This window comes from Balaenoptera borealis, assembly GCF_965194805.1.
Source record: "Balaenoptera borealis genome assembly, chromosome: 16".
NCBI lineage: Eukaryota > Metazoa > Chordata > Mammalia > Artiodactyla > Balaenopteridae > Balaenoptera > Balaenoptera borealis.
The window spans coordinates 49,079,994-49,105,712 of record NC_138872.1 but is presented as its reverse complement, the minus strand read 5'-3'; the positions used below and the strand labels follow the sequence as shown (position 1 = coordinate 49,105,712).

Sequence of the window (25,719 nt, the reverse complement as noted above, 5' to 3'; positions counted from 1 at the left end):
CCTCGCCCACCCAGCACTGTTGACGTACAACATACGCGCTCAAACGTCCCCCGTCTGCCGTGGGCCCCCGGGGTCCCCCTCCTTCTCCCCGCAGCTTGTCTTACCCTCTGTCCAGCTACACCGGAGAGAAAAATTATGGGGAAAAAGAACTCTCGGGGATCCACCCCAGCTGAAGTTGTTGAGAGCAACTCTGAGGATACCAAGCAAATTCCACAGAGGCCACCGCCCCGCCTGGACTCCGGGGGCTTCCTGCCACTGGGGGGGTCTTCCGAGCCTGGTCCAGTCTCCCCGCTCAGACCCCTCAGCCCAGACCTCTGCCCGGCATCTGCTTTCCCCACGCTGCCTTCTTCCTCCCATTGCTTGTTGATTTCCTGCCAAACCATTTCCCTCCTGGCTCCAAACTTCTGTCGGGAAAGAAATGAAATCAGCACTTGGAGCGCTGGAAGGGGAAAAACAGCTGCTTTTAACACAGTGAGTTCGGGGGGAGGGGCAGCCGAGCAGCTGGATCTTGGTGGAAAAGGAAGAGTCTGGTGGGAGCACAAAGCTCATGGCAGGAGGGGCAAACTCACATGCCCAGTGGGCCCAGCAGACACCATGACGGGGGCTTCCGAATGGCATCTTGGGCTGTAGTCGTCAGACGCAGACACATCTTGTGTCCACATTAACCATCCTTGGGCCGTGTATCTTCCTCCACTTTAGAGATGTGAGTACAATGTCTTTCCTCTTCACTCTCCTATTAAGGAAAATTATAGTGCATGTGTTTGGGACACAACAGAGAGCAGTGGGGGCTGTGGCATCAGGGCCACCAGGTAAAACTGCTCAGGATGGGCAGACTCTGTGCCATCCACCAATTGTGGCACGTGGCGTGTGGGCCTCCGTTAACAAATCTGACCTAGAGATCTGGATTTTTGTGTAAAAATCGCCTGAGATTTAAATGTTGGCAACTAATCCGGGAGCTTTAAGGCACTGGCAGGTCAGCTCAGTGTGGGCTCAACAAAATGCATCTGAGAGCTGGGCCTACGGGTCAGAGCTTGAGACCCTGGTTTATGGGTGAGAGCTGCTGCGTGGACCCGGCTGACTGGGCCACCTCGGCCTGGAGTGGGCAATGCCAGGGCTCCACCCATCCCCTCAGGTCTCCTTTTAGCACTGTGTGTCCCTGACCCCTGCCAGCTCAAAAGTGCTTTTGCTTTTCCAAGAGTGCACCTGGGGCTCATCTTTGGAGGGCCACCCTCAGGCTACTGGAGCTTCCTTGCTTGGAGACAGTGATCCTGAAGCACCTAGAACTTTACCTTCTGCTGCCACACTCGCCCCACACCTGTCACTCTTGGTGAAGGACTAATGGGAACAGGAGTATGGAAGTCCGGCCCCCTTGCTTTGAATCAAGGTCACTCTGAGTAGCCCTCACACTCCAGAGCTCCCAAGGGCCAGGCTGACACCACCCTCCCTGTGGGACTTTGCCTGAGATCACCCCTGGCTTGGCCTTCCCCCTATCCTGACCTGCTTCCTTCACTCCCTTTGAAGTTCCTCCTGGGAGAATTTCCTTAATAAATCACAGGCACACGAGTTCTTGTCCCAGGATCTGTTCTGGAGGACCCTCCCGTAGACGCAGCCAAGCCAACAGACAACTCCTCCCACAGTGGAAAGAATAACTTTTCCAGGAGCTGATACAACAGTTTGAGAGCCTCAGAGCTGTAAACCTTGTCTGACAATCAACTTAGGAGGCTTGGGGCTCCTACAAACCCTCTGCCCTCCCATAACACCCCACCCCTTCCTTTGCATGTCACCCTCCTTTCAGCCTTGTGGTTGCTCCCAAACATCCCCTTCCCACACCCCCGCCCCCCAACCACATGGCAGCCACGCAGATTGTGTGTCTGACCCCACCCTGGGGTAAAAGCCAATTTCAGTAAGTCCGAGCCCCGTTGTGTAGCGGCTGGTACAAATAACCCTCACTGAAGTCATTTAGCAAAAGAATTCCCAGGGAATGCGGTGGGGAGCAGTGCAGAGGTGATCCAGTTATCTTGAAGATGGAAATTCGGGGATGCAGAGGCAATCTGGAGGGTGCAGGCTCGGAAAATGAGGGAAGCCAACCGAGAATGCAGTTGACCTACAAAAGAGGGCAGATCAGAGAACTGAAGAGAAACGGAAGCCAGAGCCCAAACCTGGTTTCTGTTGGTTGCAACCAAAAGCACCTGGAAGTGAAGAAGCCAGTAAAGGGCGTTTTACAGAGCCAGCTACTGCTGTGGGCAGCTGGGCCACCCAGGAAGGAGGTGACCAACAGCAGAGGGGCACGTACCTCAGAGTTATCCCAACTGAGGGAAAAGGAGCCGGGGTATTTACGCATCCGCTCCCACCAGCCAGAGAAGCACTGCTCCGGTTCACTGGGTCTCAAAATAGAATTCTCTGGGAGTTTTTTCTAAATCATGATGTGTGGGTCCACCTCCAGAGATCCTGAGTTAACGAGCCTGGGTGCTGGGTCTGGTGAAAGCCCCCCTAGGGAATTCGTGTGCACAGAACTGTTTGGGAAGCCCGGGTCTAGCTGATTTCTCAGATCCCTGTGAGCCTGCAAGTTTGGGGCCTCCCTGAACGACTTCAGCTGAGGATGGAAACCCTGAGAAAGCCGCCAGTGCAGCTGGAGATAAATCACTCATTGGCTGGGGCTGCAGCTGGTGGAGGCTTGAGAAATAAGGGTTTTGGCCTCAGCTCCACTGTTCGTGCTCCCGTGACCATAAAGGAGCCCGACCCTCAGCCGTTCTTTATAGAAGGGAAAAAAAAAAATGCCAAGCATGTTTTCCGAGGTTTAATTTCCTCCCAGTGTCCTGAAGAAACCCTCCTAAAGCTTAGGCTGCCTCAACCAGAGTCTCTGGTAATAACATCAAAGACTTTGAAATTGAGACCCAGTGTGACTTTGCTAAAGTAAATAAAAACCAGGGGAGGAGGGAAACTAGAAAGCGCCTGGGTCTAGGAGAAGCGAACCTCCACTGAGAAGGTGAGAAAAGAGGCTGTTTGGGGTGGGGGAAGGGGGCAGAATTCTGAGGGTTAAAATTCAGGAAAAGGGAAATACACTAGGGTTGCCAGATTCAGCAAATAAAAACCTAGTTCAATCAAAAACTAGATGCCTAGTTCAATTTGAATTTCAGGTGAACAATGAATAATTTTTTAGTGTATAAGTGTGTCCCATGCAATATTGGGGGCATACTTATATTAAATATTGCATGGGGTAAATCTGTACTAAAAATATTATGCATTGCCCATCTGAAATTCAGACTTAACTGGGCATCCTGGATTTTATCTGGCAACCCTAAAACATACAGGCAATTAGATTGGTCTCAGCTGGTTAGGACACCCTTAACTAGGCGTGTGAGTTAAACTGGGTGTCTCTGTGCTTACCTACATGTCTCTAGTCTCACCTGGGCAGCTGTGGCCCAGGAGGTGCCTCTGGCCTTCTATTTGCAGGTGGAGTGGAAATGCCAGAAGAAGATGTGGAAGTAGATGAAAGCGGAGGAGAGAAGGCAGGAGGGGGGTCCAGCTGGGAGGGTGAGGGGCCCAGCATCCCCCTGCCAGCCCTCCTCACCCCCACCCCACCCCACCCAGCCCTCGCTGCTCAGGCCGGAGAAGAGCTCCATCCCCAGGCTAGGGCAGAGTTTGCCTCTCCCTCTGTAAGCCGAGGATGCAGAGGGAAGGTCCGCAGACACCCGGGAGCTGCTGCGCCCCTGCCCCGCAGCGATGGGAAGGGGGGACTGAAGGCTTATCCACCCACCCCTACCCTCAGGGCCACCCCTGCCCCGTCTCCCCGCCCCCCTGCGCCCTACATTTTTCTCCCAGCTGCCTCTCTCCCCACCTCGCGTCCCTCCAAATAAGGAAGCCGGAGCCGGAGGAGCGGTCGGACGGGGATGCGGGGGGTCTGGTCCCCTCCCCGAGGCGGGATCCCGCTGCCCGCGCGGCCGGGAGGGAGGGGCGCAGCTAGAAGCGGCCTCGCGGGCCAAGGTCAGGGTCGGAGGCCCGCGGCGGGCCCGGCGCTAGAGCCCAGCCCAGGTGAGAAGGGCCCGCGGGCCGCCCAGAACCTGGCCAGCCCCGCGCTGGCGACGGCGGGACGTGAAGGATGACGTGGCGGCGCGAGGAAGCGCCACATCCTCAGGCCCAGACTTCCCGCTGCCAGGATCCGACCCAAAGAAAATAACGCAGACCGAGGAGAGATGTCCGGAAGCAGTCCCCGCGGCAAAGGGGAAACGGTTTAATACATCTGGGTACATCAGCACAATGGAATGTGATTTTATATCTTCTGGCGTTCGTTAGCTGCCCACTTGGTGTCAGGCACCCTGCCAGCTCGTGGGTACACGAAGGTGGGGATAAGCCTGGCTCTTTCCCCTGGGGGGGAGGGGGGGTCACAAGCAAAACCATGGCTGTTAAGAGCACAGACTCCAGAACCAGGTAGCTAGGTGGGCTTGAACAGGGGTCTGTCTCCCCATCTGTGAGATGCGGACCTGAGAGGGAAGGGGGGGGAGGGTTCAGTGAGGTTCTGCCGGCAAGGCGCTTGGCACGGTGCCTGGCACTACATAAGGTGCCCAATAGTTACCAACTGTCATTATTGCTGTTACTATTACTGTAGGCGTGTGATCAGTGTCATAACAGAAGCATGGACAAACTAGGATGCAGGCACAGAGAGCGATGGGCTAAGTACCATGGTAAAGGGCACAGAAGCTACTAGGAGGAAACAGAAGAGAGTGTGCTAAGCACAGAACAGGAGAATGTACAAGCCCTGAGCATAGAGAATGGTGTCTTTCATTCTGCCCCGGGATGTCACCAAGGCCCCCGCAGGTGATGGCTCAGCTGGATCTTGAAGGGTGTGAAGTTCGCTGGATGGACAAGAAATGGAAAGGCATTGCAGGTAGGAGCAAACATGCGAGCCAGGGAGGAGGAGAGAAGGGGCAGGGCGAATTCCAAGAACGGCTGCTAAGTGTCTCCAGGAGAAGCAGATTAGTGTCCAGGGTTGCAGCTCTTCCCTTATGTGCATCTGCCCTCAGCTGCACATGTGCCAAGCCGGCTCTCCCTCTGTGACCGTCTAGGCCTTGGCTCTGTGCTCAAGACCCCACCAGGCACAGCCTCCATCATGGTGAGGTTCCCATCCTTTTAGTGACCACCCCAAACCACTCAAGATACTTTGAGGCCAACATCAAAAGGAAAGGTTCCGGGTCTTTATCTTTTTCTTCCCACAACGATTCTCGGCCCCTAGGCAAATCTGCCCACCCTTTCCCAGCAACCTTTGAGCTCTTCATACCAAGAGACGTGGAGGAGGAGCAGGCGTGAGCCATTTTTATGTCCATTGACCCAAATCCAAGTGAAAAGATCCCAAGCTCTTGAAAGAAGGGACTGTGGTGGTGGTACTGATCATAATACCTAACAAACATGGTAGCTTCCTCTCCATCGAGCACTGTGCCGACACCCTCTGTATGAATTACTAGTCTTATCCCCTGGCTTCAGATATGCAACTGAGTTGAAGAGATCTGCTCAAGGCCACCCAGCTAGTAATGGTGAATCTGAGATTCAAACCCAGGGCTGCCTTACTCCAGAGTCCATCCCCTTACCACTGGACCATCTATTGAAAAAGCTAAACATGCCTAGTTAGGGCTTTGATCAAGAGCACGGAAAAGGCAGGGCTCCTGACCTCTTCAAGTGGAGAATGGGTTAGCTGGTAAAGTTGTCACCAGCCAACAGGGGCACAGCCACAGACCTGAGTGCCACATGGTGAGCGTCCTCTATGCTCCAGACACTGCCCTGCATGTCGTGTCTCTATCTGTTGGGTCCCAGCACAAAAACCATAAAAACCACACAAGGTCTTTCAACCAAGAGAATTTAATATAGGAGGTTTGTTTTGCAGCTTGGACTTTCTGAGGAGCCAAACGGGATGGCAGGGTGACCAGAGAGTTTAGTAACAGCGGAAAGTCACTGCTGCCACCACTAGGGCCAGGACAGGAAGGGAGAAGCTGGGGTTACCAGAGCCCACAGTTCAGGCCACCTGGCAGGAGCTGGAACCACAGCAGAGATGTAGCCACTGCCACGTAAGCCACCAGAAGCACGGGGTGGGGTGGGAAGGAGATTTCTAACCCTAGCAACTTACCCTCCAAGGTAGTTATTTTTACCCCATTTTAGAGATGAGGAAACTGAGACTTAAGTGACTGACCCAACCAAGACAGAGGTCAGTGAAGCCCTGATCTAAACCCAGGTCAGGGTGTCTGTCTTCATGCTCTGGCCAAACCAGTCACCTCAGGAACTGTGTGAGCCATGAAGACCTCAACAACAACAAAAGAAGACAATCTAGGAGGCTTCAGTTTCCAAACACTTGACTAGTATGGGGTCAGGGATCAAGGGGTGACAATGGTGCCTACGTTTTTCTCCTCTTCTGTCCCCCTAGGTCCCAGCTCTAGCCCAGAGAGGAAAGTTACATGAAGCCACAGCCAGGATTCTAGGTGTTGGGACTACAGGGCCATTTTTACCTTTGTGCTCTTCTGTACTTCCCAAATTTTCCCGGAGGAACATGCACACCCTCATTAATGGGAAGGACAAATCATCTCCAGGCATCACTAAAAAGGTAGAAGGCTCCAGACGAAGCCTTTAGCAGAAAAACAGCTGGGGCCAAAGATGGTGACAGGAGGGAAGACTGGCCAACACAGATGGCTCGTCACTGGCCTCCTCCCCTAGGAGGGGACACAACCAGGAGGCGAAAGCATGCCATGGCACCAGTTGCTCTTCACACATACACACACCCACCCCTCATATGCACAAACACACACACGACACACACAAATGTACACACACAAACACGTGTGCTCTTTTTTTTTTTTCATTTATTTATTTTTGGCTGCGTTGGGTCTTCGTTGCTGTGCACGGGCTTTCTCTAGTTGTGGCGAGCGGGGGCTACTCTTCGTTGCGGTGCGTGGGCTTCTCATTGTGGTAGCTTCTCTTGTTGAGGAGCACAGGCTCTAGGCGCGCGGGCTTCAGTAGTTGTGGCTCACGGGCTCAACAGTTGTGGCCTGCGGGCTCTAGAGCGCAGGCTCAGTAGCTGTAGCACACGGGCTTCGTTTCTCCGCAGCATGTGGGATCTTCCCGGATCAGGGCTTGACCCCGTGTCCCCTGCATTGGCAGGCGGATTCTTAACCACTGCGCCACCAGGAAAGTCCACATGTGTGCTCTTATAAGCAGGACCAGCCACAACACATATGCACACATATCTGCTTACATGTACACATGAAAGACATATAAACACACATTCCCATACACATATCCACACATGTGTATATACTAGCACACAAGTGTACATTTACACATGCCAAACAGAAGTCTCTTGTACACATGCACACATCACACCCATGTACACGGGCACACACACACACACACACACACACACACACACAGGCTCATTCTGCTTCACTTTTAAAATGGGACTTGGCAAAATGTTCCTGTCATAGCATCTCCCAAGGTAGTATCTGGCCTCCTCAGAGCAGCTCCCAGTGACACCTCCCAGGGGCAGGGAGGCCTTCGCCTTTCAGCCCCAGAGCACGAGCCACAGGTGCCATCTCAGGTGTGAGCTCCAGAGAGCAACTCCCCCGTGACAGCGGCTGGAGGCCCAGCGCGTCCCCTTGAGCACCCAGAAGCCCAGCAGTACCCAGAAGGGCGGCCCATGAGCTCCCTGGGGACCCACACCCCGATGAGCCACCCACCACTCTCAGGAGTGGGTGCAGCTGGCAGAGTCCACATGTGCCCAGAGGAAGCCACAAGGCCAGACCTGCCTGGGCTCACAGAAAGGCCCGTGGAGTCTCTTCCGCGAGTGGTGCTGGGAAAGCTAGACAGCCGCGTGCAAGTCAATGAAGTTAGAACACACCCTTACACCATGCACAAAAAGAAACTCAAAATGGCCTAAAGACTTAAATATAAGACAAGACACCATAAAACGCCTAGAAAAGAACACAGGTAAAACATTCTCTGACATAAATCATACCGATGTTTTCTTAGGTCAGTCTTCCCAAGGCAATAGAAATAAAAGCAAAAATAAACAAATGGGATGTAATCAAACTTATAAGCTTTTGCAAAGGAAACCATAAACAAAACAAATAGACAACCTATGGACTGGGAGAAATTATTTGCAAATGATGCGACTGACAAGGGCTTAATTTCCAAAATATACAAACAGCTCATACAACTCAACAACAACAAAAAACAAACAACCCATTCAAAAAATGGGCAGAAGACCTAAATAGACGTTTCTCCAAAGAAGACATACAGATGGCCAACAGGCACATGAAAAAATGCTCAACATCACTAATTAGTAGAGAAATGCAAATCAAAACTGCAATGAGATATCACCTTACGGTCAAAATAGCCATGATTAAAATGTGTACAAATAACAAATGCTATATACTTAAAATCCAAAATGCTGAGTCACAGGCTATCTTAGAAAATGGTACTAGATGGCTCTCCAGATGACCAGCCTATACTCCCACCTGCAATCCATGCTAGTGTCAGTATTCCCACTTCTCCTCAATAAAAAATATTTTTTCAGCTTATTAAGGTTTACCATTCTAAGACATATAGTGATTTCTCATTTTTGTTTTAATTTGTATTTTTATGGTTATTAAAATTTTAAGTACTCCTTCATATTCTCATAAGCCTTTTGAGATATCTTCCTCAGTAAATATCTTGATCATAAAAAAAATAAAATAACAAATGCTGGAGAGGGTGTGGAGAAAAGGGAATCCTCCTTCACTGTTGGCAGGAATGTAAATTAGTGCAGAGAACAGTATGAAGAACAGTATGGAGAACAGTATGAAGATTCCTCAAAAGCCTAAAAACAGAGTTGCCATATGATCCAGCAATCCCACTCCTGGGCATATATCCAGAGAAAACTCTAATTTGAAAAGATACATGCACCCCTATGTTCATAGCAGCACTATTTACAATAGCCAAGACAAGGAAACAATCTAAATGACCATCGACAGATGAATGAATAAATAAGATGTGGTACATATATACAATGGAATATTACTCAGACATAAAAAAAGAATGAAATAATGCCACTTGCAGCTACATGGATGGACTTAGAGATGCTCATACTAAATGAAGTAAGTCAGAAAGAGAAAGACAAATGCCATATGATATCACGTATATGTGGAATCTAAAATATGACACAAATGAACTTATCTAAGAAACAGAAACAGACTCACAGACAATAGAGAACGGACTGGTGGTTGCCGGGGGTGGGGGAGGGATGGAGTGGGAGTTTCGGGTTAGTAGATGCAAACTATTGTATACAGAATAGAAAAACAACAAGGTCCTACTGTACAGCACAGGGAGCTATATTCAATATCCTGTAATAAAACATAATGGAAAAGAATATGAAAAAGAAAGGCCCTTGCTGTCAGAAGACTTGAGCCAAGCCCCTGCCTGTCTGTGGGCCTCTGTTTCCTTATCTGTAACGAAGGGGCCTCTCAGCTCTAGACCCAGCTCGGCGCGTCCCTCGCCTGCTGCATCAGGGCCTTGTAGCTCGCGCTGCAGATTTAGCTCCTGACCTTACGAGCAGCTGGAGAGAAATTTAATTCAGAGGCTGAAGTGCACCCACCACAGTCACTGCCACTATAAATATACATGTGGCTCACTCACCAGAGAGCCCAGGTGGCCCAGGGGAGGCTGGGGGACAGACCCCCCACGCCAAGCAGTGCATTCACCCACTCCTGGCCCCTTCAGGTTAACCGCAGCCCCGTGGCTTGCCAGAAACATCTGCCGGCGTGTATCCTGGATGACAGTGGAGCAGCAAAGGGCCTGGGACGGGAGGGGCCCTCTGGGAGCTGAGGGCCTCCAAGAGGTCTAGAACAGGAAGGGGGTGGCAGGCACTGTACCTGCAGGTGTGGGGACAGGGGCTTATGGGCAAGCCTGTGCCTTTTGAGCACCAAGGCAGGGGACATGCTCAGGGCGGGCAAAGATTCCCCTCTGCAGCGAGGTAACCTTCCAAAGAGGGTGCCCCGCAGAGACTGAATTTAGAGCTTTTGCTTCTTTAGAGGAAGACCTTGCCCATTACATTGTAAGATGGGTGAAGACTGGACATTAGCTTGAAATGACCTGAACTTGGCATCCCTTGGAAGAAGGGATGAGCCCCCGACGGTCCAAGGAGTAGGGAGTGGGCCCAGAGGGAAGGGGGTAACTCAGGGTGCCCAGAGCAGTGCTGTCCTTTGACCCTGGTGAGAGCCCCAACCCTGGCTCTTCTGGGCCACGTTCCTCCCTACAGGGTGAGGAGTTGGTGAGGCCAAGGGGACATACCCAGCTAGACGATCCCACACACCCCCTTCTTCTAGGGTAGCATCCCCAGACTCCAGGGGTGGCCCGGGGCCGCTGTCTACCTGGGTAGCTGCAGCGGCCAGGGTCCCAACCGGAAAACAGAGCCCAGGCCAAGTGATTAATCGTGAATTAATGTAAGGAAGGAGTAGCTGAAACCCTAATAGGGGCAGTGAAGCAACCTAAATTAGAAGCGGCAAGAAATCGCTGCTTCCCTAGGGCTGGAGGGACAGAAGAAGAGAGGGTGCTCTCAGGAGCTGGAACCACGGAGGCGACACAGCCCGCTCTGGAGACACCACTCAGAGCAGGGGGACGGGAAGGAGCCCCACCCGCTTCTCCCCTCCCCCACGGCGCCAGCCTCCCTCCCCGCTTCCCATTGGCTGCACCTACAGGAAGCCGGCGTGCAAGGGACCCTGGGAAATGTGGTCCATGGGGTCGAGACCCGCAGCGCCGCGGAGCAGGGGAGGCTGAGGGGGGACCGGATGGCTGTAGCTGATACCTCAGCTGTACGGTGGGGCGGAGAAGGGCCGCTGTGCCCGCCTGAAGGCAGGAGGTGGCCTCTGCTGACACCTTCGGGGCTCCTCTGATCCACCCAGCGGTGGAGGGTGAGTCCTGGGGGAGAAGCCGCTGTCACTCTGCACCATCCGGAGGGAGAGTGGGAGAATGACCTTGTGAGCACTGCAGGTCCCTTGACCCGGGGTCTGGGGAGCCAGCGCGCTGGATCCCAACCCTTGACCTTCCTGTACGGTGGCTCCTGAGCGGCCCTGCCGGCCAGAGCTGGGCACCTGACTCCTCCTTAGCAGAGCGCCGGCAGCATTGGGGGCGGGGGGTGGGGGGGTGGGATAAGAGCAGCAGTTGCTGTTGGTGAAGCAATTAGGAGTCTAGGCGCTAAGCTTCATGCTCTAGGTGGGCTGTATCATTTCATTCTTTTAACAACCTCTAATACACACCAAGTGTGTCCCCATAAAACCCAGGAAAAAAATTATTATAATCAAAAAAAATTAAAAAGTGAGTCCCACGTGTACACAAATAAATGAGCAAAGTCAAAGTCCTGAAACTGAAAAAGGGGAACCTCCCAGAAGGTCTGAGCACATGTGGTGTGACTGCTTGAGGCCAAACTAGACCTTGGGGTCAACATAGTTTTCTATGAGGTAGATAGAAAAATGTTCACTTCTGCATATGTTCTATGTAACAAAGCCTGCATCAGCACCACCTCTGTTTTCATTCAGTATTTATCGTGATTCAACATTGTAAATGTTTCACATGACATCATACTTTAGAGGAAGAAATGAAGGATCAGAAAGGTGGAATAACCTGCCCAGGGTCACACAGCTTATCAATGAGAGACTCCGTGATGGAGTAGCTGCTAGTTAACCCCCCACTACTGACATTTCCCCACCTGTCAAGTCAGGTTCAAGGCTCCTGGCACTGAGCCGAGGTGGGCAGGGAAGGGGTGTACGTTCTGACAGCATCCCAAGGCCAAATACAAACTGGGGAAGGCACCAGAGTGTGATGCCACCCCCGCCTCCACGTCATCACAGTGAGTACATTGTGTGCAAACAGAACGTGGTCAGTACGCTCTCCCGGTGGTAGAATGGACAGTCAACTCTCGGAAGCCTCTCTGGCCCTCCCTGGCTTTTCCCTTTAAGCCAGTAAGAAGGGGCTGTGGAGCATTCCAGTCTCCCTTACCCTAGGCAGGCCCAGAGGCGTTGGGTGACTTGCCCAAGGTCACACAGCTGGCTGGAGGAGAACCCTGGACCACACATGCAGCTGCAAACCCGTTTCATGGCCTGCTTCCTCTCTCCTTCTCTGGAATGCCCCTTTGCTGCTAGAGTTTCAGTGGTTCAAACCTAGAGGGCAGAATGGGTTGGGCTGGGTTTTTCACAAACTCCTTCACAGGTTACAGACAAGATTTTACTCTTGAACAGAAAGTAGGAATTTATTAAGTATGGTTTAAGGCACAGCTCTCTCCCTCCTCCCCACTCCAAACACATTAGTATCTTTTTTCCCCACCCACCCCTCCCCCAAAATTATTCTACAGGGCAGAAAAGAGGAATTTGTGAGTTTTCCCATTCCTAGTGGGACGTTTCCCAAAAAAAAGACAATTAAATCTTCACTGCTCAATAGGAAGAGGGCAGCTCCCAGCCCCGTGGCTGCCTGAGACAAAGGCAAACGAGAAGAAAGCTCAGCTCAGGTCCAAGGCCACAGAATCCAGGCCTCTCGTCCAATCGTTCCATCTGGGACCCAGGGGTCCACATCTTCCAGGTCCCTCTAGGAGGATTAATAGTCTGCCAGAACTCATGAGCTGTGGGGTCAGCAGTGCTGATACCTGAGTTCATGGCTAATGAGCTGCAGGGAGCAGGAGGCCATTTCTACCTCACTCAGAGATGGACCGTCCAGTTGGAAGCTAAGCTACTTCTGAAGGATGGTAAGATATCAAGGATGGTATTATATCAGTGAGCTTTTGCTGCATAACAAACCACCCCAAAACTCGGTGGTTTAAAACAACAACCATTTATTTAGCTCATGATTCTGCAGGTTAGCAATTTGGGGTGGGCTCAACTGGGTGATTCTTTTGGCCCCAGCTGGGCTCACTCCTACATCTTTGGCCAGTGGCAGGGTCTGCCGGGCCTGGCTGATCTAGGAGGGCTCGGCCAAGGTGGCGTGCCCCGGCTCTGTGTGGCCTCATCCTCAGCAGGGAAGCCTGGGCTTTATACCTGGTAGCTGGCAGGATCGCAAGACAAGAGCAGAAGTACTCAAGGTCATAAAGTCACTTTGACCATATTCCAATGGCTAAGTCAAGTCACAAGGCCAAGCCTGAATTGAGGATTGAGAAACTGGCTCTAGCTGTTCACGGGAGAAGCTGCAAAGTCACATCACAAAGGGGCATGGATACAGGGAGGAGAGAAGGACTGTCACCATCTTCCCAGATGCCCTTTCTAAATTCTTCTAGGAACAAAGTAGGGGCTCCAGACGAAAACAAAAATGTGGAATAGAATAGTCCATCCAAGCAAGGGTTCTGTGGCACCAGCCTGACGTGCACCTGCGAAGTGCAAACTTTAAGCCTTAGCAGTGGTGAGCTAGAGCCCATGAATGCTGGTGCACGACAGCCAACTGTTAAACACTCCGGAATTTTGTGAGCCCCTTGTTAAACCACCATTGCTTGAAATTGGCCACGGTGGGAGTACTTACACCCTGGGAATTGGCAAGCACTACAAATCAGAGAGCTGGCTTAGCAGGGCACCACTGCCCTTAGGCCAAAACAAATATTTTCTCTTCCAATCTAATGAGTAAGATGGACAGATACACAGTGAAAGAGTATAACACACTAATCAGAACATGATGAGTGCAGTACAGGAAAGAAATGGAGAGACCAGAGAGTCAGAGAGAAAGGAACTCATAGTTCCCGAGAGGTGGGGATTAGCTAAGTCATCGTGGAGGAGGTGGCCTTTTAGCTGGGCCTGGAAGGATAAATAAGCAGAGGCCAGGCGGCAGCACAGGCAAAGGCGGAGAGCGGGGCTGAGATCACACCGTAGTGTTTAGTCTGAGTTTGGCTTCCAGCGAGGTCAGAAGTTTAATTATCCCCATCTCCATCTTGGGAAGTAAGTGGTCCAGGCAGGCACATGGCCCTGCCCCCTACCTGCCCTTCCCCCACCCTGTTCTAGAATCTCAGAGAACAGCTGCAAGACCTTCTCCCTCTCCCTCCCCTTCTCGGCAGCAGCAGCAGGTGGTCTATCCACCACCGCGGATTTGACACCTGGCTGTGTGCACTCAGACAAGTTGCTTCATCTTTCTGAGTCCTGGTTTCCATGTCAGTAAAACAGAGCGAAAGTAATTGCAGTGTCACCAGGATTCGGGGGTGGTGCCTGTGTAGCACGGTGGCTGACCCCGAGGTGTGGACACTCGGGGTGGGGAGTGTGTGTGTGTGTGTGTGTGTGTGTGTGTGTGTGTGTGTCTCACTCGGGGTGGGGTGTGTGTGTGTGTGTCTCACTGGGGGTGGGGAGTGTGTGTGTGTGTGTGTGTGTGTGAGAGAGAGACAGACAGACAGACAGATTAGTTTTTTCCTTCTTTCTAGGCCCTGGCCAACCCCCTCTTGGCCTCCTCCATCTGCTCTGGGAGGTGAGGCCGCTCTCCTTCCCAGGCTTGGGTGGGTGGGGAGAAGGCCTGGGTGGCCTGGCCGTCTGTTGGTTGGTTCTAGGTGGGCAGCTGCGCTGAACCTTGGCCACTTCAATCCAGCTTCGCTGATGTAGCCACTTCAGACAAAGGGTCCGTGGTGACGCCTGGCCCCAGCCCCCAGCCTGTCCATCTTTGCCCGCAGCCCAGGCCCCCCATGAGGGGACTGTGCCAGCCAAACCTGCCCGGAGAGACCTCTTCAGGAAACAGCACCAACCCCTCCAGGGACAAGGGGCGGGGTATCTGGTTGGGACAGGGCCCAGGAACAAGCGGGCCGCACATGAGGGCGCCAGGTCAGCCAGGTCAGTGATCCAAGCAAATATTTGGCATATCAGTGCTCAAGGCTGACCTTGACAGTGCATCACTGCGTCCTCGGAAGTGGTATCAGGCTGCTCTCCCCCACACCTCCCCTCATTACAGCGATAGGTATTTCTAGCTGGGGGCAGGGGCCCACCCATCTTCCCAGCCCCCGGCCTACAGCTTCTGCCTTGCCCACCTCATCCCGGGTGGTCCCTGGACAAATCAGTTTCTCCCCCAGAGTGAGCTGCTGGGGGAGCCAAGCATCCGTCCCTCCAGGAGAAAGGCCGGCTGGCTCGCCCTCCCCCAGACCACCCCAGCACACACCCCGGACCCCTCCAGCTGGTGAGGATGTCCCTCTCCAAACCCCTGAGGGAGACAGCCTCGGAGGGAGGCGAAGGAGCTGCACCCACGCCCCCTGCGTCCCCCGCGGCTGGAGAGGGCGTCCTGTGCTTTCTCAGAAAGCTGCTGAGCGTGGCCCCAGCCAAGAGCCAAGAGCGCAGCACTGCCTCTCTGGGTGCTTTGTTCCACTTCCTGGAGGCTAAAAATACCCTGGCGCTGCCAAGGCAGCCCTTGAGAGCCCAGGGGAGCCGGCAGTGGGAGCGGTGATCCGGCACCTGGCACAATTAAAAGGAGAAACGCAGTCACTCCTTCAGCTCAGAATAAGCCAGCCTCCTGGGCGCCCCGCCACCTGCCCACTTGGTCTGCAAGGGAAGCCTCCCTGCACCCCTGCTGTGCCCCTGCTTCCTTTCTCCTTCCCCAGGCTGGACCACCTCCATCCCCGTCTGGCCGGAGCCTGGGGTTGCCTACACGACTGTGCTCTGACACGTGTCAGAACAGCAGCTCTCCTGCAGAACGTCCCGGAAGCCTCACATTCCTCTAGCAAAACCGCAGTTAGCACCCAGGCTTCAAATGGAAACTCCCTTAGTGGGTGACAACCCAGTGGCTTAAATTCAAGACAACCTGCCTCAGTCCATCTGCATCTTCTCAGGACCTCACGCCTCTGTGAGCATCTGATGAGAGCACTGGCTCCAGGGCAATATTCTCCAAGCAATTCGAGGGAACGTACGGGTGGCCTGAACCCCATCCAGGACTCCCCACAAGCACCCCCAAGTGAGGAGCCCTCCATGTTCTGGAAGCCGGGCCCTGAGCTACACCCTGAGATGGAAGATGGCGGAGTGGCACGCGGACGAACACCAGCCAATGGCGCGAGTGCGGGGCGGTGGGGTGAGGACCAATGGGCTATGGGACTGCGGAGGGGAGGAGGCGCCGGGACAAGCGGGTGTGGAGGGGAAGAGGGTGCGTTAGAATGGGGTTTCGAAGGACAGACAGGATTTAACCAGAGAGAAAATGCAGGCTCAGAGAATTTGTGTTCATAGCAAGGCGTGAAAAAGCAGCCTGGTTTGGGAGCAGGGGTGGCCAAAAGACTTGTACAGGGTATGAAGGGCGAGTGTGCTGGTTTTCCATTGCTGTGTAACAAGCAACACACGCTGATTATCTCACGGTTTCCGTGAGTCAGGAGTGAGCACAGCTCTGCTGGGTTCTCCTCTCACGAACTGGGTTCTCAGCTGGGGCTGTGACACCCCCCCACCCCACGCCTGAGGCTTCAAGGCAGGAAATCTGCCTCCCAGGTCATCCAGGGGATTGGCAGAATTCCCTGCCTTGCAACTCCTACTGCCTGGGGGCTGGAGGCTGCCGTGGGCTCCTAGAGGCCTCCGCAGTTCCCAGAGGCTGCCCCCAGCCCCCTCCCCGTGGCCTTCTCACTCCATAATTTGGCCAAGACAGAATCTTGTATAAGGTAACCTGATCAGGGGCAACATCCCTCTGCCTTTGCCATATTCTGTTGTCAAGCAGCCAGTCACAGTTCGTCCACACTGGGGGAGGGGATCATACGGGGCCGGGGGGGGCGGCGATTAAATATAGGGAGTGGAAATCATGGGGCCATCGTAGAATTCTGCTGACCACGGTAAGACTTAGCTGGAAAACAGGGTTACAGCCCAGTTGAGAAAGCCCTTGATTCTGTGGGAGACAGAACGCCACTGAAAGGGGATGGGAGGGAAGAATGAGAGCAGAGGCACAGGTCATTGCCCTTTGGGAAGGTGGTTGCCATGGTTCCAGGGGAGAGGATGAGGGGCTGTGGCCATGGGGATGGAGAAGAAAGACCCGATAGCCACCCAGCTGTCTAGTCAAGTGTCACCTGATCAGTAAGGCTCTCCCTGTCCACCTGACATAAAATGACCACCTGTCTCTTCTCCCAACTCCGCACCCAGCCTTATTGTCTCACAGCCCTGACCACCATTGGTCATGCTCTGTGTTTGCCTGTTTATCAGCAAACATAATTGTCTTTCTCTCCCTCATAGAATGTAAGGACTTTGTTTGGCTTACTGCTGTATCTCCAGCCACTAAAACAGTGCCTGAAAAAACAAACAAACAAACAAACAGTGCCTGGAGTATAGTACATGCTCAATAAATATTTGCTAACTACAAGAATGAATGGATGAATGAATGGGTTTAAGAAATTCTGGCAATAGACTTGCTTGAACTCCATACAATTAAAATGTAGCAGCAGAAGACGGCTGCGTTGCTGATATGCTGAGGTTGGTCTTGATAGATTTCGTGGTGGTGCTCAGCATCTCCTTGGGAAGGGGTAGGTCAAGATGGGAAGTAGTCACTGAGGTTAGCTTTGGTCGAGTGGATCTGAGATGGTTAGGATCAGCCAGGTCGGGATATCTAGTGGGCAGTCGGAATTGTGAGATTCAGAGCTCCTGAGATGAATAGAGAACAAGGGAGTAGACTCTGCAGTCAGTGCTAATAGAGGGCAGACGAAGTCATGAGGGTAAATGACAGACGAGAACCAAGGATGCGCCTGGAAAGAAGGAGCCCCTCTGAGAGGTAGGAGAAGAGAGGGGAGGGGGTGCCAGAGAAAGAGTTCTGGAAGGAAGGCAGGCCAAGCAAACAAGACAAGGACCGAAAGGCTGTGGCGATGAGGGGGCTGCCGGTGACCACGTGAGCGCAATCGCAGAGTCGTTGCGGATTCCAAGTCAGCGAGAGGCTGCATGTGGGTACCAACCACCCTTCCAGGAGGAACCTGGGGCGATGCTGAGAACGGACATGATGGCGAGGAAGGGAGGAGGGGGAAAAAGAGGGCGGGTCCCAGAGTGGGCGGAGGAGATTCTGGGATGGCCTAAAAGCACAGACCCAGCAAACTCACCGGAACATTCCCCACCCTGCCTGTCCCAACCCTCCCCTCGGCAGAACGTGGGCAGGCACAGGAGGAGCTGAGGAAAGGAGGGACTTGGGTGCAGAACACATGCAGGTCCTTGGCCTTGAACTAGCTGTTGAGAGAAGCTTAAAATGGAAACCTCAGGGGAGCTCAGGAGCTGAGGGCGCCTGGTTACACGTGGAGCGTCCTGCTCTCAGCCTTTCCTCCGGGCTGGAACCCGTTACAGCCCTGTGGTGGATGGCATTTTCTAAAAATGGCCACAGTATCTCCCATCCCATGTGCTCTTCCGCGATGGGACCTCGACACACTGCCATCAAGAGGTGAGGCCTGTGTCCCTCCACCCTGAACCTGATGGCCTTTGTGACTCAACTAGTAGAGTCTGGCATCAACCACGGCAGGTGACCTCATCCTCGTGGTTGGACCTCACGGTTGGACAGGGCCATGCAGCTTCCGAAGGTTTCTGTCTCTGGAGACATGTGTCTTTGAAGCCCTGGATCACCATATAATAAGTCTGATTAACCTAAAACCACCACAAAGAGAGACCCTCGGCCCAGCCTCAGCTGAGCTCCCAGCCAACACATCCATACCACGCCTCTCGCGAAGGCTCTTGACTGTGGTCTGCCTTGTTCCTGGGGTGGATCACAAGGTCCTGCCCGTTCCCCTTCCCCACCGAGCATTCCCTGGGAAGGCTGGCTTTATTCCCCCATCCGGAGCCCAGAGTAAGTGATAAGCAAGCAGGCCCTCGGCGGGGTACCCACCCTGAGCAGGTCCCAGTGGTCGTGGGCACAGGTCACCTGCCAGCTCCCAGACCCCCACCTACTCCACTCCAGGAAACATGGAAAATCCAGAGACCATCCCGGGCCCAGCTGCACTCCAGGAAGAGACTGGGCAGGTTGCCCAGAATTACACAAAATGGACTTTGGGCTGAGCGCCCAAGCTGGACTGATGCCCCCACCTGCTTAGAAAGGGCACTTTTCCGAACCAAGGCCACACCTTGTCACGAAAGCCAAATGTTGGCAGAGCAGGACAGATGGGTGGGAGGGGTCGCTGGTAGACGAGGCACCTCCCCGGTGCCTCCCCAGCCTGTCAGTCGGGGGAGGGGAAGGTGGCCCTCACGTGCAGGTAGTCAGTCATCCTCGTTATTGAGGGCAGCCCAGCTGCTTCTGAGAACGGTCTGCTAAGGCATCTGGGACTCATCCCCCAAATCCCAGCCTTTAGCAGTGAGACAAATAGAGTTTAGGGAGCCTCACGAGATGGTCCTCCTTAGAGCAAAACCGATAAGTGAAAATCAGGAAAAAATTGTTTCATATCCTGCACTTGTGATGGGATACATGTAACCTGCCATTTAAGATAGGATTTGATTTATTATTTAAGTTGCTTTATTCCCAGTTATCCATTCTTTTGATAAATATCCAGGGAGCATCTAGTATGCGCCCAGCACCAAAAGAAAAAGACATGTTTTCATGAATACCTATCAATATATGTGAGAATATGCAAAGGCTATTTCCAGAACAGCGGTCCTCAACCAGGTCCCTGGGGACATTTGTTAATGTCTGGAGATATTTTTGGCATCTAGTGGGTAGAGGCCAAGGTTGCTGCTACGTATCCTACAGTGCACAGGACTGTACCCACAACATAGAGTTATTTGGTCTGAAATGCCACTAGGGCTGAGATTGAGAAACTCTGGCCTGGAAGGATGAACATAACACAAGAAACAGGTGAGCAATTGTTACCTGTGGGGAAGGGGAACTGGGAGACCAGGATACACGGGTGTGTGAGATGATTATTCTTCATCATGTGCTGTTTTGAACCATTTTGTAGGATTTCTTACCACGTGCATGTATTACTTATTTTCTAAAAGGAATAACTATGACTTGTCGTTGCCATACTTACTTGGTGGCCTTCTCCTGGCTGTTGGGGGAAAGGAATTTGAAAAGGAGGGAAAACCAAGGTGTTCACAGCCCATGGTGCCTGCAGCCCATGGGCCATCCAGCCTCCTCTGGTCCAGGACTCCTCAGCCTCGCCCCACTGACACTATGGACCAGATCGTTCTTTCCTGTGGGAGGCCATCCTGTGCACTGTAGGATATGTAGCAACATCCCTGGCTTCTGCCCACCTGATGCCAGCAGCGTCCTCCCTTTCGTTGTGACAACCAAAGATATTCCCAAATGTCCCGGGGGAGGGTGGCAAGGGGCAAAATCACCTCTGATTGGGAACCACTGTGCCAAACCTCCTCTGCAAATCCAAACACAAAGAATTTCCCATTCACTGACCTCACAAATCTACGGTGGTGCAGCTGGACCCTCAGGTGGACACATAACCGCGCAAACTGGCACAAGGACGTGGAGGGAGCAGAGGCGCATGGAGCAAAGAGTGGGGTCCCAGCTGCCCGCGGGAACTGATGCTCACAGAGACTAAGAGGGGTCTCAGGGCTCCTCTGAACCATCCACCCATTTCACTGAGGAGGAAACAGAGCAGAGAGGTGATGTGGCCAAAGTCACACAGTGTATGATGACCAGTGACACTGGCACCACTCTATTCCCTGTAGCATCCCAAGACGTCCCTCGGAGGCTTTCCTTGTCCCTCATCCACTCCCTGTTCCATGGGCACCCCAGAGTCTCCTGGGATCCCCTCTTGAAAGTGGACCACCTAAGATGGTGCTTGGCTAGTGCGTGTGTTTTCTGCATTCACCCTCTCTTTCTAGACAAGCAATCGCTCTGCTGTTCCCGGCACAGCATGGGCTCCAGTGTGAACCAGCTTGGTTGTGGACACAGAGTTGTCTCCTAGGGACTCCTTCTGCAGCCACAGGCAGCTGGGACCTGGGGAAAGCTGGTTTACAAAACTCTCTGACTTTTCATTGATAGAGAGCAGCAGGGAGGAATGGCATGAGAATCAAACCCCACCTTGTTTCAGCTCCCTGGGGAAGGCAAGTCAGAGTGAGCCTGGCCTTGGCAATGAAGTCAGCCAAGCCAGCTGGTCCCTTCTCTCCTTCCGGTGTGAAAACCAGGTTGCTTTTTTCATGGTGAAGAACCCAGGCTTTGAAGCTGGACTGCCTGGGTTGGTAACTCCACTCTGCTACTTCCTGGCTGTGTGGTCTCAGGCAAGTTACTCAACCTCTCTGAGCCTGAGTTGCTGCATCAATAAATAGCAATAACAGTGTTGGCTTCATAGTATCATTAGAGTCAGCTGAGATAAAACACGTGACATTCTTAGCATGGTGACCAGCACATTGTAACTACGAGTGAAATGATTCCTGCTGCTATTACTGTATGATTCATTATAAATATAAGTATGAATATAATGTTTATAAATATAATTATATAAATTTCATATATATTATAATAAATATAATAATACCATGGCTCACGGGCCCAATACAGGTTTTCACAAATAAATTCCATTTGGGGACAGACGGGCTGGAAAACTAATGAGAAATTTCTGGTCATTTGTATGACATCCCTCCCCCCACCCCATATTGGAAAATAAAAGGATCTTTTAAAAACAAATTTTAATGGTGGTCTAGCTCATCTGAACAGGACACAATTGCCCTGTTCTTGGTTTTGGCTGTTTTCCAGCCACGGTGTTCTTCTCATTGATCAGAGAGAAATCCCCAAGGTTTGGCAAAGGAAGCTTTTAATAGCTCTGGATGGACCGATTTTTGGCTTAGCTGCTCAAGCATATAATTGAGGGAGAGACACAGAGAAAGAGAATGAATCACTTTGAGATTACTTTGAGATAAATATATAGTCAGACCTCCCCCTTCCTGATCAGACCTAAAACAGACACCTCTCCTGTCTCCCCCAGCTCTGGGAAAGGAGGGCACAAAGCAGGAACTGCATTTTCTTGATCTTTATCAAAATAATGATGTGTGATAATAACAACTGCTCTCCTTCATCATATGTGCTTGCTGTATGTTGGATTTCCCCAGAAACAGACCCTGAGACAAGTATCTAGTCAACCTACTTTATTTGGAGGGAATCCTGGAGGCACCAGGAAGGGATAGGGAAAGTGAGTCAGAGATTGGAAGTCAGCCACTAAAGGGTGTGTTATCAAGCACGTTATCACTGGGGCGCCCGGCACTTACTCTCCCCGGGAACTGTGGGACGAGGGAGCTGGCGAATGTATACCCCAGCCCATCAGTCACGGCATGAGGGCTGCTCCTGGGGGGGTCAATTCCCTGGCACCTGCAGCCTCCCCCAGTGCAGGCAGCCAGAGGAAGCCCTGGGCAAAGGGTCACAAGAGACAGAGTGGGGCTTTCTGGAAAGAGAATGTGTGGGGTGAAGGGGCACCAATAGCACCCAAATAACAAACTCCAAAATATGATGAGTCCCTATTTCCCCACTCAAAAGATCCAAAGGATGTGTGACATAATTGAATGTATAATCTTTCTTTTTAAATAGCTGAACTATTTAATCATCTATTTATAACAAGTAACTTACTTGCCATCCATGCCCACGATCACAGGTTACATGTAACGATGTTACTTTAGAAGATTCCTCTCACCCTCAGTCCGTGACTCAGTTTCTTGCCACCCCTTCCAACGCATCTGTGGGCTCAGGGTCTCTGCCATCATCAAAGGCACCTTTTGAGTCATCTGAGTTTGCTAAGCACATCTTCTTCCCTACCCTCTTGGTTCTCGGCGATGCAGCATTTTTGGAATCTGTAGGACGCTTTCACTGGCGTTTTTATCCCAAGCCTCCAGCACCTATTTACATAACATTAGGGCAGCTGGTGGTCCCACTCATCCAGAGGTGTCTGTGCTTCATCCTCATCCTGTAACCACTGACTATGGGTTCTTAAGTGTCCTCAAAAGATCTGTTCACACTCACACTGCAAACTATGACGCCACAGCATTGGTTCCAAATCTGGATTAAACTTCCTAGCCTCCTTTTAAGCAGTTCCTCAGATGACCTCAGTAAATGGCCATAAATGTATCAGGCAATGTATCTCACCCAAACAGCACATGGTGGTTCAAAAAATAATAACTGAGAGCCCTCCACTACACGAAAGAATGTGTGCAGCCTTCCTTGAAAATAAACAGCCTCTTGTTCCGAGAGTCATTTGGGGAGAGGGGAAATTCACAGTGTATCCAAATAGAGTAGAGTTTTGGTGGTTCAAAATATAATAACTGAGAGCCCTCCACTACACGAAAGAATGTGTGCAGTCTTCCTTGAAAATAAACAGCCTCTTGTTCCGAGAGTCATTTGGGGAGAGGGGATATTCACAGTGTTATCCAAATAGAGTAGAGTTTTGGTGGTTCTAGGCATAAACTCACCTAACCCTCGCAAGCATGCCCCATGAGGTTGGTTCTGGGATCGTCCCCATTTTACAGATGGAGTAACTAAGGCTCAGAGATGGGAGGGAGTTGCCTGAGGTCACACAGGAAGTGGCAGAGGGGCGATTTGAACCAGGGTCTGACTGAAGACAGGAGGGGGGGAGGGCTGCCAGGGGGCTGGGTCCCTCTGGAGTTGGGAGGGGGCCTGGATGGAGAGGAGAAAGCTGCCTTGACACTAATGGACCCAGACACTTTCCCTCGCCCATCAGGGGCACCTCCGCTGAACCCCAAGGGCTCCTTGTCTCCCAGGACCCCCCTGAGCCCGCTGGAGACTACCCCAGTCCAGGCCTGGAGCCGACGGCCATGTGTGGGCACCGTCGTCTCCCCAAGCAGGGGGGTCGAGGAAGCCCAGTAGCCACACGTGCACCCCTGAGTCCCAGGTGTGTTTCTTCCCTTCTAGAAATCAGGATGAAAAAAGAGAAGAGGAAGAAACGGGAGCGGGAGAACGGAGCCCCAGCGAAGAGAAGACAGGGACCCGCTTTCCCCCAAATGGGGACACGCTGCAGCCACAGCCGCCGGTTCCTGGACAAAGCTGGGGCCTCCCGGGGATGCTGGCGATCCCGCCGGAAGGCCACCCTCGGCCTTGCTCTCACGTCTCCTCACAGCCGCGATGTGCAGAGGGTTCTCAAGGGCAGGGTTCAGGTTCGCAAACGGATCCTCAGAAAATCGTGCCTCCCGGCTGCCCGCAGCAGCCACGTCAGCAAAACACACCGCGGAAGAGAAGTCTGCGGCCATGGGGCCAAAGGCGACTCAGGATGCTCTGTTTTAAATTAGCCAACGGCTGTCCCCTCCCACCGGTGACAATGACCAGATTTGGGCGGGGGGAGCAGGTGTGCCCCAGTTCATGAACATTTAACAGACAATCCCCAAAGCTTGAGGCTGAGATCATCCACAGCCACACAGAACCTCTGTCTCAGGCAGCCCAGTGACCTCAGGAGGGACCAGAGGGGCCTGTGCGAGGTGGCTTCTGTGACCCGTCTAGCTGGGACACGCTCTAATTCCATAGTCTCCCAGCCGCCTTCTAATGGCTCCACTGGGCCCCTGAGTGGTCCCCCAACTGTTTAAAAAAGGAACGTGTGTACTTTGTGGTGAGAGCACTTACAGACCTCACAATTTAGTCTCAAGAAGAGACTGGAAGACAGCTGTCATTTTTGGCAGCCCTTTTCTTATGGGGCGGGGGAGGTGCGCCCATTGTGTGGACCTTGGTGGACGGGAGGCCCCGCCTCCTAGTCCAGAGGCTGGAGAAGGACATCGGCCTTGGCCCAGACGATGGGACACCCCTGCCCAGGACTCCAAATGTGGAGCAAGAGGTGAAAACATGCAGGAACCAGTTAGTGTTCATTTCGTGGCAGCAGCAGCAGCTGGTGGCCCAGGCAGAAGCCAGAGGCTATCAGCAGCGACATCCAGCAGTGCCAGTGTCCAGGCGTGGTTGCCAAGCCAGCCCATCCCATGCCTTTGCCTGGAGTCCTGCCACCAAACCACCCATGGCTCCAGTCCACTTTCCAAGCCCACAACTTCGGACTCTTTGTAGATCCTGCAGGCTGCCCAATAAACTCAATAGATTTGTTTCTTGCTTTGAGTTTAGCTACAGTTGATTTTTGTGGCTTGTTCCCCCAAAACACTGACTGATAGGAAGCCAAACCATTCTTCCTTTTTTTTTTTTTTTTTTGGCTGCATCATGTCTTCTCTGCTGCACGTGGCCTTTGCTGCGGTACGCAGGCTTCTCATTGCAGTGGCTTCTCTTGTTGTGGAGCACAGGCTCTAGGCGTGTGGGCTTCAGTAGTTGTGGCATGCGGGCTCAGTAGTTGTGACTTGTGGGCTCTAGAGCACAGGCTCAGCAGTTGTGGCGCTCAGGCTTAGTTGCTCCGTGGCATGTGGGATCTTCCCGGACCAGGGGTCGAACCCGTGTCCCCTGCATTAGCAGGCGGATTCTTAACCACTGTGCCACCAGGGAAGTCCCCAAACCATTCTTTCTTACTTCAAGAGTTAAATAATGTCAACGAATAATTTGAGGAGTAAAAAGGTAAAATTATGACTCTCATCAAAATATAAAGGTTCTGTTTAACTCATTCATTAATGAGGGAACCAATTAAGGTGTTCCAAGTGGTTCAGAGGAGAATTCCAAGGACCACACACATAGAGGTAGTCAGAATGCCAAAATCACCTTACAAACGGGTGCAGAGGAAGTCTGTCCACAGGGTGATAATCGATTGAATTCCACGGGACCAAATTAATTTGCATTTCTATGAACATAAATCACTAGCATTATTGTGGGGTTTTCCGTGACTTACAGAGTTGTAAAACAACTCAAAGACTGTGAGAGGCAGAGATGGCCTGGAAGGATGCCCTAGACAGGACACCAGGGATCTTT

At 52.4% G+C, this 25,719-nt stretch overlaps 1 long non-coding RNA gene across 1 annotated transcript; it reads left to right on the top strand.

The window, feature by feature from the left end:
- Positions 1–566: 566 nt before the first annotated feature.
- LOC309613950 lies at positions 567–4,252 on the top strand. Its single transcript, XR_014235957.1, has 2 exons — positions 567–703; positions 3,454–4,252. It is a non-coding gene; the product is annotated as an uncharacterized lncRNA (long non-coding RNA).
- The last annotated feature ends 21,467 nt before the right edge of the window (positions 4,253–25,719 follow it).